At 34.4% G+C, this 15,951-nt stretch overlaps 1 pseudogene; it reads right to left on the reverse strand.

The window, feature by feature from the left end:
- Positions 1-1,257: 1,257 nt before the first annotated feature.
- On the reverse strand, positions 1,258-1,601 carry LOC118849174 (annotated as a pseudogene).
- Between the last annotated feature and the right edge of the window lie 14,350 nt (positions 1,602-15,951).

Consider the following 15,951-nt stretch of genomic DNA (forward strand, 5'->3'; position numbering starts at 1 on the left):
GTTTGGCTAGAGCTCCATAATCATGGAATGTTTTTTTCCCACTTCCTTTCTTTCTCAATACCCCATTCCCATTATATCACTTGTCAAATTGTGACTACTTAGGGCAACATAGCGTTACAGGTCTTCCTAATCATAGATTCATTAAATGTTAGGGTTATTAAGGATCTCAGAAGGAAGGAAACAAGCATTGATTAAGAGCCTAATATGTGCCAAGCATTCTGCTGTTAAAAAAAAATCTCATCAGATCTTAAGAACCCTGGAAGGCAAGTACTATTATTAATTCTATTTTGTTGCTGTTTTTCATTTGTTCTTCAATCATGTTTGACTCTTTGTGAGCCCCTTTGGGATTTTCTTGGCAAAGATACAAGAGTACTTTGCCATTTCCTTTGCTAGCTTTTTTATAGATGAGGAAACTGGGGCAAACAGGGTTAAGTAGCTTGCCCAGGGTCACACAGCAAGTGTCTGAGGCCAGATTTGAACTCAGGAAGATGAGTTGCCTGACTCTAGGACCAATATTCTATTCATTGTACCACCTAGCTTCCCTAAAGGCAAAAATAGCCCACTTGAATATTAAAGAGCCAATCTTGAGAGCCAAAAATGAAATCAATAGAACTAAAATATAAAAGTCCTTATTTTAAATATAACTTAATAATAATAATAAACTTAATAATAACTTAAACATAAAACAAAGCCCACAGAGATGTACAAATCAAAGGCCAGGACCTGATTTTCATAGTAATTTTAAGAACTTTCAAGAGAAGCTGCTAACAGGTATTGCCATGTCTCTCCTCTGCTGCCTCTTCCATGTATATGGCTATATTATTCCTACAGACACACACATACATATGTAGTGTGTGCATATATACATATATGCGTGTGGGTATATATATAATATATGCACATATGTATATACACACATACACATATTTAAATTTGAACCCAATTCCTGCTATGTTCAGACTTTTATTAAAATATTACTTTCTAAAATCATGATTAGGAGTGATCTTTGGGGGTTAGCAACTTTCTTTTGGGGGGGGGGTTAGCAAGACACTGGGCACTGACAAATTCAAGAACATAAATTAGTGTTATGAGATTAGGAACCGAACATTTTGAGTGTTTAAGAGAAGTTATTGCAAAAATTTTATACTCTTTGTCCTTCCTTTCTTATGTCTGGGCTTAAGTCAAGGAGAAAAGATTCATCATCAAGTGGGTGCTTGGGCCCTGCTGGCTTACAATTCAGAGAACCTATTTCTTGAATTAAGAAACTTCTTACTGAGACTTGAGATATAATGGTCTGGAAAGCTTCCTTTGCTTCCCCTGGGTTTGAAGTTCATGACTTTGAAGGCAGGTGATTTGGCCTTGGATGTGGGATCTGATAATGCAATCGGACTTCGGTTTTTGCTGTGCATTCATCTATACATTGTTTAATCAGTTCTGAATCTATAAGGTTTTTGTTTTTCTGGAACAACATTCTGGCTTCATTTATAACGTACCGTTTTGCTCTGGTGGTGTCCTCCAACTCCCCCAAATGTTGAAAGCAACCTCCTTGTGAGCCTGAAAATGTAGTACAAGCTAACAACTTGTTTTGTTTCTGTTTTCATGTCAATTTTACAAGGGGTTAAATAAATGCGAACAGAGGTTAAGTAACTTGACCAGGGTTGCTGCCCAGCTAATAAGTGTCTGAGCCCAAATTTGAATTAGAGTTTTCCAGACCTCTATACCCAGAACTCTACTGAGTCTACTACCTAGTTGCCTAGGTCAATCATTTAGTTCAACCTTTACCTGAATAAGAATCTGACTCCACCCCTCAACATGCCTTTTAAGAGGCCATCTGGCCTCAGCAGGGAATGTGTAAGTATGTGGTAATTTACTATGCCTTGCAGTTTATTCTATTTTTGGATAGATTTTTTTTTAAAAATAATGTTTTTATTTTTCTCAATTACAGGAAAAACAATGTTTAAGATTTATTTATTTTTTTTAATTTATGTAACAAAACAAGCATTTCCATAACATCGCATAATAAAAGATGATTGTAGATGATACTGTAATTCTACATTCATTTTTAAAAATAATTTTTGAGTTCCAAATTCATTTTCTCTGTGTGATCTGACTGTGGCTCCACAATATTTGAATTATTTCTCTCTGGCCATTTGCAATATTTTCTCCTTGATCTGAGAGCTCTGGAATTTGACTATAATATTCCTGGGTATATTCATTTTGGGATCTCTTTCAGATGATGATCAATGGATTCTTTCAATTTCTCTTTTACCCTCTGGTTTAGGCATCATGGCAGATTTTCTTAATAAATTCTTGTAATATTATGTCTGGGATTTTTTTTTTTCTGAAATCATGTTTTACAGATAGTCCAATAACTCTTAAACTCTCTTTTCAATCTCTTTTTCAGGTCAGTTGTTTTTCCAATGAAACACTTCACATTTTCTTTTTCTTTATTTTTTTTTAAATTCTTCTGATTTTGTTTAACTGATCCTTGATGTCTCATGGAGTCATGGGCTTCTATGTGCTCGATTTTAATTTTCTTTTCTTTTTTTTTAATTCGTTTTTGGCAGGGCAATTGGGGTTAAGTGACTTACCCAAGGTCACACAGCTAGTACATGTGTCAAGTGTCTAAGGCTGAATTTGAACTCAGGTCCTCCTGACTCCAGGGCCAGTGCTCTACTCACTGCACCACCTAGCTGCTCCCCCACTTCTAATTTTCTAAGGATGAAAATATTAGTGAGCATTTGTATCTCTTTTTCACTTTGGCCAATTCTGCTTTTTAAGGAGTTTGCTTTAATGGATTTCTGTCACTTTTACCATTTGGCCTATTCTGTTTTCTAAGGTGTTATTTTCTTCTGTATTTGTGTGTGGGTAGGCTGGTGTGGGTGTAGGTGTGTGTGCTTCCTTTACCAAGCCTGAATCACTCTCATTTACTTTCTGAATTTTTCTTTCCCATCTCTTACTTGCTTTTTAAAAAAAATTGAGCTTTTCTAGGAATTCTTTTTGGGCTTGTATCCAATTCAGATTTTTCTTTGAGGATTTGCATGTAGCTGCTTTGATTTCATTGTATTTTTCTGGATTTGTGTCTCAATCTTCCCTGTGTCCATAATAACTTTCTATAGTCAGGTTCTTTTTCTGTTGTTTGCTCATTGTTTCCAGTTTACTTCTTGACTTTGAACTTTATGTTAATCTTCAGCTCCGTCCCTTGTATACAAGTCCACTGTCGGAAGCTCCATGTTTTTTGTGCTGCTATTTAGAGAGATAGCTTGGGAATTTGAAAATTTTCGGATTTCCAAGATGGCATGATTTAAGGAGATGTGTGGTCAATGTTCCTCTGGCTTGTGCCGTGTCCCACTAGACTCCAAAACCACTACTCTATGTGCTCTACCTTCTCCCAGTGGGGACCAGGATCCATGGTACCCTGTAGTCTTGAGTGTTTTGCTCCTTCTGGGCCTGTAAATGAAACTCAGGCAAGAGACTGCAATCTCCTCTAAACCCTGGACCTGGGATAAGACCTCCCTCCACTTCCCAACCCCCTTCCCCACAGTAAGAAATCATAAGCACTCTTCTCTATCTTGAAACTACAATCAAGACTCCTGCTATCTCATCCCTCCCTCATCTCTTGTAACCCCAAACTGTATATGTGCAATGTAACAGGGCCCTGCATCCAGTGTCAGCAAAGAGTTCCCCTATAATTTACTTCTGACCAGTTATCTTCACTAACCTTCCCCCATCTGCTTTGAGCTCCTGAAGCTACCCTGGTTATGCAGAAGCCCTCAAAGCATTATCTATAATGCTTATGCTGTGTACCCAGGGCCTACCTCCACCCTGTTGAGACAAACTTTTCCTGCCAACCTCTTAAGTTGTTTTGGGTTGGAAAATCGTTTCACAACAACCTTTTGTTGGTTTTGCTGCTCCAGAATTTGATTTGAGACATTATTTTGAAGTTATTTGGAGGGAGATTGGGGAGAGTTACTCCACTATTTTTGTTCTACCCTCTCTAGGTATTATTTTAAGAAATGTTTCCTTCTATTCAGTTGGAATATTACTCTCTTTGACTTTACCTATTACTCCGAATGCCGGTCTCTGAATCTAGTACTCAAAACGAGAATAATATAGTTTTTTCACATAATTAACCTTCAAGTATTATAAGATATCTCTCCCAGGGACTATGTCTCACTATTTTCTTCCAACACATTTTCTCATCATTTTGGTACAGAAAACTGACAAGAATAGAATATTTCTATATTTTTCTCCTTCATCTATTATCTCATTTATTCTGATCAATGGGACTATCCATCTTTATCCATTCATTCATTCGTTCATTCATTCATTTTCTTTCTTTTGTCTCTAATATAGTGAACAAAAATCCCTTTTATTGTTCATGAAATTTGTAAGGCTTGTGCTCTCCTAAACTTTAGTGTTATTTAGAGAGAACCTATGTGAGACATCCTAAGAATCCTAATGCAATTATAAGGCTTAATGCCTTAATACCATACTAACATTTTTGGGACAATATTATTCTTTTATATATATTCTTATATATATTATATATATACATAGTTCTTTTATACATTCATATATATATATATATATATATATATATATATTAATATCTCTTGCCTGAGTTGCATTTACAGGGCCAGAAGGGGCATGCATATGTATGCATTTATGTATATGTATATGTATATATGTGTATGTGTGTGTGTATATATATATATATATATATATATATCCAATTAACTTCACTTGCTTATATCATTAACATGCCTTTGTTTAATTGAAGTTAGCCATAGAATTTCTAATACACTCACATCACTCTCTATACAATTTCATCTTTCCCTTTTCCTTCCACTTTAGAATAACTTTTGTTCAGTTTAACAGATATTTTTGGGACTATATTACATTTATTCTAGGCCAGACTGAACTCAGACCAGTTCAGTGATTTAGACTTGAGATTAAAATACAATGAGACTCTTGTGAATCATAAAATGCCATGAAAATGACTAACTAATAAACAAAGATAAAAAAGTATATAGTTCCTCAGGTTAAAAAAAAAAGATCCAGTTAAGATCATTACTTCTTTCCATCTCCACAATCACCCATGGAAAATGGCCATGCTAAGGTAAAAAATGTATCTCTTTACAGCTTTGGGAATTTCAATAAAAAAATAACTTTGATACAAACTGTACTTTATCGGGATATTTTATCTCTTAAGCTCAAAAAAATATTACCTAAATGCTTCCTTAAGGGATTAGCCTAGTAAGCCTACTTAGAACAGTTGCCCTTTATCATACTTCCCCTTGGAAAATTGCAGATCATGAGATAGGCAACCTTTCCTTCCCTGAATTATTTGAAGCTTATCCTCTCAACATTTATAACAATAGTAATATTAGTAGTAGGAATAGTAATAGCAACAACAAAAATAATATATTATTTTGCAAAGAACTTCACATATGTTGCTTTATTTTCTTTATAGTTCATAACAAATTATACCTAGTTTTCTCCCTTTTATGCTTTCTTTGAGGGCAGAGACTCACATTTTTTTTCAAACTTAAAACATATGCATAGAAAAAAAAAGCATTTCCAAGCACACATATATGTGTGAATACATAGGTGTGTGTGTCTGTGTATGTGTGTGTCTATGTGTGCCTATCTATATAAACAATGGGTTTATAATTAGATGAGCTGGGTTCAAGTCCCGGTGCACTCATTTAACCTCTCTGTAACCTTGGAAAATCTACCTGATCTCCTTTAGCCTAATTCTTTTTATCTGTAAAATGAGGTAATTGGACTAATGGCCTCTAAGATTCCTTGTAGTTTTAAATATATGATCTTATCAAAACATTGAATTTGCTTGATTAGAATTATCTTTATTATGCATAATAAATTGTGGACAGGCAGGTGAGATAATTTTCCTCCTCTTTTGCATATTGAATGCTGTGACTTAATTTGCCAGTATATTAATAGAAATTTTACTATGTTATTTATAACTCTCTATAGTATTTGGTTTGGTGAAAATATATGGAGGGATTTTTGGTCCTTTGCCAGGCACAGCATAAAATCCTCTTGATTAGATCCATATCTCTAAGCAAAGATTTTTGTTTAAAGCAATCAGATTTGCTAACATGACAGAAAAGCAAAATCGCAAAATTTGAAGGGGATATAATAACCTAGGGATACTAATGCAGTGTTGATGGAATTGAGAACTGATGCAACTGTTTTGAAGAGCAATTTGGAACTATGACCAAAGGGCTACAAAGCTATGCATAACTTTTGATCCAGATATATCAATACTAGATCTATATCCCAAAGAGATCATAGAAAAGGAAAAGGACCTACATAAACAAAAATATTTATAGTAGCTCTTTTTGTGGTGGTAAAGAATTAGAAATTGAGGGGATGCTTACCAATTGGGAGGTGACTGAACAAGTTATGGTATACAATTGTGATGGAATACTTTTGTGCTATAAGAGACGACAAGCAGGATGCTTTCAGAAAAATTTGGAAAGACCTGTATGAACTGACAACAAAGTGAGGTAATGGCCCATTCTGTGAATATGCCTCTTTAAGAAGTGAATCAAAGGATGGCCCCTTTAATTAAAAAAAAAAAAGAAAAAAAATCAAGCTGGGAGGTGAAGACCCTCAGGGTTGCTGTTCTAAAGAAAGACAGTTACCACTGACATTCACTCTAAACTAGGAGGGCTTAGGAGGGCTCCATTAAGTGGAGATTGTTCAGGGACCTATTGTGGTCCAATCTATGAGCTTCAGAGTGAACTGGGTTTAAGGTTTTGTGAAAGAAAGAAAGAGAGGGAGGGGAAGGAGAAGGAGGGGGAAGAGAGGGAGGGGGAGGGAGAGGGACAGGGAAGGGGAAGAGGGAGGGAGAGGTGGGGAAAAGGGGAAGAAGGGGAGAGAAAGCGAGAGAAAAAAAGAGAGAAAGAAAGAAGAGAGAGAGAGAGAGAGAGAGAGAGAGAGAGAGAGAGAGAGAGAGAGAGAAAATCTAGTCAGTAAACCCCAAGTAAAGTGGACTACTTCTGCATCAAAATTTACCTTTTTTTGGAGAGAAGAAGGATAGGGAAAGGGAAAGGGAGAAGGAGAGAGAGAGGGAGAGGGAGAGGACAAGCTGAGTTACCCAATTAGCTGGGTCCCCATTTAGGCAGCTCAGTCTACTCACAGATTGTGTTTATCCTTCGTTTTCGAAGAGCACCATGACATCCCAGAAATGATATGACTTGCAGTTGATTTGGATTTGAGTGAGGGAGAGCTGTGCAAGGTCACCAGCCTCACTTTCTCCTCCAGAACCATCTGGGTCCTGTGGCCAGATAGTCATCAGGATGACTGGAGATGGCCCAGGATTCAATGGGAGATCGTGCCCAAGTTCCACTCATTGCCATATTTTGGGCTCTCCTGGCTTAGATTGCATGTCCATGGTAACTGTTTCTTTTTGGAACAGCAACTCTGAGGGTCTTCCCCTCCCAGCTTGATTTTTTTTTTCTTTTTTTTTTTTTCTTATAAAGGGGCCGTCCCTTGATTCACTTCTTAAAGAGGCCTGTTCACTGAATGGGTGTTAACCTCACTCTAAGTGAGTACATGAAAAGGCCTGGGCCTAAAAGTGCCAGGGTCTCCCATTGCATCCTAGGTTATCTCCAGTCATCCTGACAAGTATCTGGTCACTGGATCCAGATGGCTCTGGAGGAGAAAGTGAGGCTGGTGACCTTGCACATCCCTCCCTCACTCAAATCCATGTCAACTACAAGTCATATCATTTCCGTGATGTCATGGTCCTCTTTGAAAACGAAGGACAAACACAAGAACACAACAACCATGACAAAGACAGCAAAGTGAAGTGAGCAGAACTAGGAGACCGTTGTAAACAGTAACAGTGGTATGTGATTAACCATGAATGTCTTGGCTATTCTTAGCAATCCAACAATCCAAGACAATTCTGAAGGATTTGTGATGAAAAATGTTATCCACCTCTAGAGAAAGAATATATTTAAAGAAAAAAAGGTTTCTTTAATTTAATTATTTTTAGTCTGTTTTATTTTGCAACATGGCTAACACAAAGATACGTTTTGTATAACTATATATGTATAATCTATATCTAAATGTTTGCTTTTCAAGGAGGGGGGATGGTAAGGAGTGATGAAAGGAATTTGAAACTCAAGATTCTTTAAAAAATGAATGTCCAAAGTTGTTTTGTAATTGAACAGAAAAGAAAAAAAAAAGAAAAGAAGGAAAAGCTAAATGGAAGAGGTGGGATTTAATATGAGTAATAATAATTATAAAGATAAAAATAACTAGTACTTATTTGGTATCTTCAAGAATGGATTGATTTCCAACAAGTAGTACCAATGAGGGTAATTTCAGAACACTATTGTAATAATCTAGTTGAGATTGTATAAGGGCCTGAAATAGTTGAAACATACAAAATAGCTGTAAGAGAATTTTCACAGACAGTATCTATGGGAAATGGCTTTTTTTTTGTTTTTTGTTTTGTTTTATCAGCAGGACAAAGAGAAAAGGAATCAAAACTGACACCTTACTTTCAAGCATAATGTTTAGAAAAATTGAAGAATCAGAAATAAGAAGAATGAACAAATTTGAGAGGACAGATGATGAGTCATGATTTTACACATATTGAGTTAAAGATACTAAAATACATCCCAGTTGAAATGTTCACTGGACAATTTAAACCATGAGTCTTCAGTTCAGGATAGAGATTGGAAATGAAAGGTTGTTTTGGGAGTCATCCTTATAGAGGTGGCAATTAAACTGTACAAAGCTATGACATATAAAAGGAAGCTAGTCAATCAGACAAGAGGAAAAAATAAGACTTTTAAGAATTTTGTCCAAAAAGAATTGAGAATTTATGGAGAAGTTGTAGAAACATTGATAAGTGAATTGAAGAAATGATGGAGAATAAGGATTTTGAAACAGGATCATTGAATTAGGCGATTATGAGGTTATGGTTGATCTTTAAGAAAACAGAGGAAGACAGTGAGTGACATGTTGAGGCACAGAAGCTAAACGAATTCTTCTTTTTGTTCTTTTTTAAAAAGTCTTTATTAAACTTTATTTTTATCTTTTTTAATCTTTATACCACCTTCATTTCCAAATACAACCTTTCCCCCTTAGATCTCTTAGAAAACCATCTTTTGTAATAAGGGGAAAAATAGGGAAAAAAAAGTAACAAAACACAATTCAGAAAAACTAACCAATACCAAAGCTTAAAGTACTGCATTTTTTTCACACCTGTATTCCCTTATCTCTGCAAAAGGGGACAGAAACTTATAAAGGATGATTTTCTGGGAAAGTAGATGGTGTGATATAAAAACAAAATAAAGACATAAAAATCTATTTAACAAATAGATATATTTTTTCATATGCTTTCTGTACCCATCTCTATAATTGTACAGAATTTAATTTTATCCTATATATTTACATTTTGTAGCATGTGTGTGTGTGTGTGTGTGTGTGTGTGTGTGTGTGTGTGTGTGTGTAAAATTTACTGGTTCTTCTTATTTCATTTTACATTGGTTTTAAATAGATCTTTCCATGCTGCTCCGCATTCTTATTCATCTTTTCTTAGAGTGAAAAAAAATCCTATCACATGCACATACTGTAATTTGCTTAGTTTTTCTCCAATTTATGGGCATGTACTTTGCTGCCAGGTTTTTTTCCACTATACTGATGCTATAAATATTTTGACATGTATGATAACTTTCTATCTAACTTTGATCTCCTTGGAATATAGTGGGGTCAAATGGATATCATAGTCACCTTCTCAGCAAAATTCCCAACAGTATTCTGAAATTGTTGGAACAATTCACAGATGCATGAATAGTATATATTTTCTTATATTTGACTAGTCTTAGTCAATTGACTTACAATTGACTAGTCTTATCTTCTATCATCTTTATCAATTTTCTGGCTGTAAGATTGAGGGGATTGTGGGAATTGAGCGAATCTCATTGAATCCATCTCATGATTCAATTCTGGAGCTAGCTCAGTTGCCATTCTATTCAATTGTGGTTCTAGTTCAATTTCTGTCTTGTGAGAAAAACTTCATTTATGTGAATTGTAGGGAAAAAATATTGCATTGTTTGAATCTAGCCCTACATGGCTAGGACCTGGATCACTTCTATTTAGTGCTTAGACACCCTAGTTAACTAAGGACCTAGGTTATGATGACCAAAAGCCTAGTCAGATCAGAAGATAAATGCAAGTGGTTTTCTCATACTTATACATCACAAGCAACACATATGTCTTATCTGAAAATTGGCCTCATAATGGTGAAACAGTTAATGTTTCTATGTTCCTTTGATTGAATGTGGACAATTGTGGGGAGTGGGAAACCTCCTTTCTGATTTCAGGGAATTGCATGTCTTCACTCTACCCCTTCCAACTTGGAAAGCCTCTAATCTGTCCTCCAATTAGAATACAGATTACATAATCTTCTATCCTGACTTATATCCATTTAATTCTTTTCTTTTAATGCATAAAAATCTGCCTCCCCTTGTATTTGGGGTCCAGTGCCAAAGCTGAGGAGGCCTGGTCCCAATTTATATGCAATTGGCATGCATTGCTTAATAAATCAATTTGTTTGGAAGCTAGAACCTTTGTTTTTCAGTCCTTTCATCTTTGATTTGCCTTGGAATTGTTTTGATTTTCATTTCTCTTATTATTAATGATCTGAACTCATCTTTCATATAGTTTGTCATTCTTATGGGATTTTTTGGTTACATATTGTTAAACTGAGTATTCAGTGGAGAATGACTCTTGGTCTCATTTTTTTTTGTTTGTTTTAGTTCCTAATGTACAAGAAGATATTTTACCTTTATCAGGGATATGTGAAACAAAAGATTGTGTTCCCAATTAAGCTCTTTGTTTTTTGTGCTAATTGAATTCATTTTGTTCAATCAAAATCTTTTTAAAAATTTTATATAAGCAAAATTATCTGTTATATAGTATTTATCAATGTGTTTGGCAATGAGAAGGATAAGAAATATAGAAAAGTATATAGGAAAGTACGTAAGTGTATATAGGAAAGGGAATAGCAGTGTCAAGGAAAGAGGTTTGTTTGTTTTTGACATGAGAGAAATAAACATGTTTATATGTAGAGGAAAAGCAGACAGTGGAATGGGAGAAATTTAAGATATAACATAGATGAGATGATTGATGGTAAGGATCTAGAGAAGGTCATAGGGAATGATCTAGGATTAAGGGCATTAATAACAATTTTAAACTTAGAAAGGGCAGCTAGGTCACACAGTAGATAGAACATTGGGTCTGAAGTCAGGAAAACTTATCTTCATGAGTTCAAATCTGGCTCAGATCCCTATTAGCTGTGTGCTGCTTGGCAAGTCATTTAACTTCTGTTTGACTTAATCCATTGGAGAAGGAAATGGCAAATCAATCTGGTATCTTTGCTATGTAAATGCCACGGACATGAAGAGTTAGACATGACTGAACAACAACAACAACTAACAGAAAAAGTTAAAAAAGATACCTATTTTTTTTCTGAGATAGAAATGAAAGATGTGATAAAATTTTAAAGATGTTTTAATATGTGTAGAAGGTTTAAGGGCATTCTCACCAATGGTCTTGATTTTGCCAGTGAAGTAGGAAATAAGCAAGCTGGGGATTGACATGGGGGTTTGAGGAAAAAGGAAAAAAAAAGGTTTGCTCCCAGGCAACAATTAGGAAAAAGTATATAATTTAAAGTAAAACAGAAAACTTTGTTTAAAAAGAAGAGAGATTTATCTGAACCAGATAATTCAGACTTTTTGACTCCATATCCTAACTTTTGTAGAAATGAATTTAACTCTTTCATACACATAAGTAAAAACAGAATTAACTGAATTATCTTTCCCATATTAGAGAAAGCTCTTTCCTTTCTAAAGTAACTCCAGTAGGAAAGAGATTAGTCTCCATTTCTGAAAACAGTATGCAAAGCAAATAAGAGTGGCCAACAATGAAAACAAATACTTTGTTGAATAATTGTTTTTTTCCCTACTTGAACTGCATCTCCTTCCAAGTTTGTTTATGCTTGAGGAAGTTAATTGTGATTTGTTCATAGAGTATGGGATTCTGAATTTCAAAGTTAAATATGATTTAAAAAAATATTTCATTACAATTTCTCTTTCACAATTGCTAAAAGTTTTTGAAAGCAAATAGATTATGAGCCTAAACTTTCAAATTGGAAAAGAAAGTGGATTTAAGGTTTTATTTAGTTTTGAGGATTGAGCAAAATCTGTAGAGCCATGTTTGAGTTATTCATCAGTGAAAAATATTCCATTCACAGTATCCACAAATGTCAGGACTGTTTTCTCTGACTGGCATAACTCTAAGAATGACTAAAGCTGTGATCTTCAAATCTGGCAGAATTTTCAACATCTCTGAGGGGAAAAAAACAATCCAAAGTAGGAGAAAGTACATTTTATCAACAAGTGAAAATCTAATCATCTTTAAATATACTTTTTTTTTTTCGCTTTTACCAAGGTCTTACTCTACGCTAACTGGGAGTAATCTTACATGTTTAAGGATGATACCAACAGAACCCAAGTTGGGCTAAAACTTCTTTCAATTTGAAAAGGATCTGAGTATGGTTTCAACCATGAAGTATGTAAGAGAGGCTCAAAGGCTAGATTAGCTATTTTCACAGATGGGTCATGGAAACACACGTAAGCTGTCTACTAAGTTGTTCATATGCACATCAGTACATCTTTGGAAGCTCAGAAAGCTGAGTGATCGCTTGAGGATATTTTAGAAGTCTTTGGTCACAGGCTATATAAGATGGCTCCAGGCGATCTCCTTGGACTGTGATTGCTGTCTTCAAATATTCATAGGGCTATCATTTGCAGGGTGTATCAGATTTGTTCAGCATAGGTCCAGAAAGCAATTAGGAACAATGGGTAGAAATCATAGAGAGGCCACAATTAGTACATCAAAAAGCAGGTTATCTTGAGAAATATTGTTCCTTTAATGGGAGAATTTTTTATAAAAGCTAGATGACCACTTGCCACATATGTGATTTTCCTTAAAGTGTGGGTTGCATTAAGTGGACCCTTAGGTCAATTCAAATTTAACAATTAACAAAAACAACAACAACATAATCCATGACTTATGTAGCTTTGTACAACATTTTTATTATAAGATTTTGACTGAGAAGTTCATTGTTTTATTCAATATATTGATCATTATTGTTTATTTAAAAAATAAAATATCACTGAAGGTCAAAGAGGATTAAAATATATTTGATAGGTTAATGTGCATTACTGAATTTTTCCTGGTGAATATATTTAAACAAAAACTGAATAACAGTATACTTTCATGTAATATAAACAGGGAAGTGGATATGGCTCCAAATGCCAATAAGATAACAATTGAGGAAATGAAATAAAGGAACCAGATCTACCTAATCTTCCAACCAAAAAGATGTGGTTGTCTTCCACCTTCCATCTACTTTGTATTTATCTCCTATTTTTGACGTATATTTTATAAACAACTCTTTCTTAACTACTTGCTCTGTGCCAGATAACTGCACTAAGTGATAAAAGGGAGAGGAAAAAAAAGTAAAAATAGATCTTGCCCTCAGGGATCCTATATTCTAATGTGATTTCTCATTAGAATGTAGGCTTCTGGAGTGTAGAATCTCTTTTTACCTTCCCCGCACCAAAAAAAACCAAACAAACATACAAACAAAAAACGCTTTTATTACTTAGCACTGTATGTGGCACATTACAACAAGTTAAAAAATGGCTGTTTATTGATAATGAAGTAAACATATTTACAGGAGAAAAGTTTGTCAAATACTAGATTCAAGTTCATTAAAATATTTGGGGTTATATGAGGTGCTCCAACTGGAACAACTAATTTATTTCAGCTATATAACCAATGTGATTGTAGTAATCAACATTGATTCTAAACATAGCTGAAATGAAGAGATCATTAACTAGGCAACATGAAGAGCTATATTGTGCCCTGGCTCATTAATTCAATATATGACAATAACAATAATTACTGAAATTTTTATAACAACAAAATCACAGTCTTATAGTTGTAAGGAACCTCAGAGGCCTGTTTGTCTTAACTGTACTTGAACAGAGATGCACTTTGAAGCAAACCCAACAAATAAGCAGGCTTTGGGTCTTTGCTTGAAGCCCTCTAATGAAACTTAATCCATTTCTTCCCAAGGTAGAATGTTCCATTGGAACATTTCTCCTTGAAGCAAACTTAAATTTTTCCTCTTAATCACTTGCAAGTCTTACACTCTGGGTCTAAACAGTACAAATTTAATTTTTCTTCTCTTCAAATATTTGAAAAGGCTGCTACCATATTTTATTGCCATCACTTCAAAACTTAACATCCCTAGTTCCTTTCATTCAGTTTGAAAAGTGTTAAGTACCTACCATGTGCCCAACACTGTGTTTACATGACACCTTTCAAAATTCGTTCACCCTCTGGTTTGCTCTCATTAGGATGTTCTCCAGCTTTATTAATATCCTTCCTAAATTGGCATGCCCCAAAACAAATACAAGAGTCTATGTCTAGCCTTACTATGGCAGAGTCTAAAATGGCATTAGCTTTTTTTGCCACTGTATCAAATTGCTGATTCATATTGAACATACAATATACTTAAATATTAAGATATTTTTCAAACGAGTGGCTACATAGCTATATTTTCCCCATCTTCTGCTTCTGACAATTAAAGCAGTTTCAAGAGAATCATAAGACCTTATATTGGTAACTTCTTCTAAAAGGTCTCATTATTTGAATCTAAGATTTACCTTGAAGAGAATTAGATATAGAATAGAACTTGTCCTTATTCCTTCCACTACTCTTTGATGGGTTAAAATATTAATAAGGCAAATCATGAAAGTATCAGCTGTTATGCTTTTGGCAGAGAATTCTCGGGTATCCTGATAACAGAAACTCTCCCCCTCCATCAGTACTATATTATGCTTGCCACATTATAAGTTCCTAAAATTTTTTAATTTCATCCATTCATTCACTGGTTCATTTCTTCATGACATTATAATCGGTGAACATATTTTACAAACACTTAAAATAAAGTCCAAGGCAAAAGAATATCAAAGCAATAGCTCCATATATCCAGAAACGAACTTGTGCTTAGTACGACTACAATTTCTATTATCCATACTACTAGAAATGCTATTATTACAGATCAGTCTTAATATTCAATTGCTAAATTGAGCACAAAGATTCAAACTTCTGTTTCTTATATGAACTTTCCTAGTTATTGCTCATTATCACATAATTTTGAATGTTCAAAAACAACACAAGGAAAATCAGTTATACTGTTGAAATATCCATAAATATTGAAACAGGCTCAGAAAATAATTATTCATTATTAAGTAATAAGGATCACAAACCTTTCATGTTATCTTATACAGTATGATTCTTTTTTGTCTTTCTATAAATGTTCCATAGAGTGTGTCCAATGTGTTGTAAACTTTCTTAGTGTTTTTTGGTTTTTTTTGTTTTTTTTTGTAAAATATTATTGCTAGCTTTTCACTATTTAGGCTGCCCCTTCTCTCTCACTGTGTAATGGATAATCTTTATACTTCCCTGATTTAGGTTTGTTTTGTCCTGCTTCATAAATGTAAAACATCCTTCACATGAGGTACTGAACAAATATTCTGTTGTTCATTTTCTATTGATATAGAAAGCTTTAAAATTCAGGGACTAAATCAAGAGCATCAAGAGTTTAATCATTTATGTAATGTATAGATAGATGTAATGACATTTTGTTTCCATCTTCACCCCTCCCCCACCATCTGTTTATTCTATATATTATTGAGATATATAGGCTTCTACAACTAGATTTCCTATTCCAAAAGAGTTCTTAGATAGATAGATAGATAGATAGATAGATAGATAGATAGATAGATAGATGAACTGATGGATGGATAAAACATTTATTAAGAG

This window comes from Trichosurus vulpecula, chromosome 4, assembly GCF_011100635.1.
Source record: "Trichosurus vulpecula isolate mTriVul1 chromosome 4, mTriVul1.pri, whole genome shotgun sequence".
NCBI lineage: Eukaryota > Metazoa > Chordata > Mammalia > Diprotodontia > Phalangeridae > Trichosurus > Trichosurus vulpecula.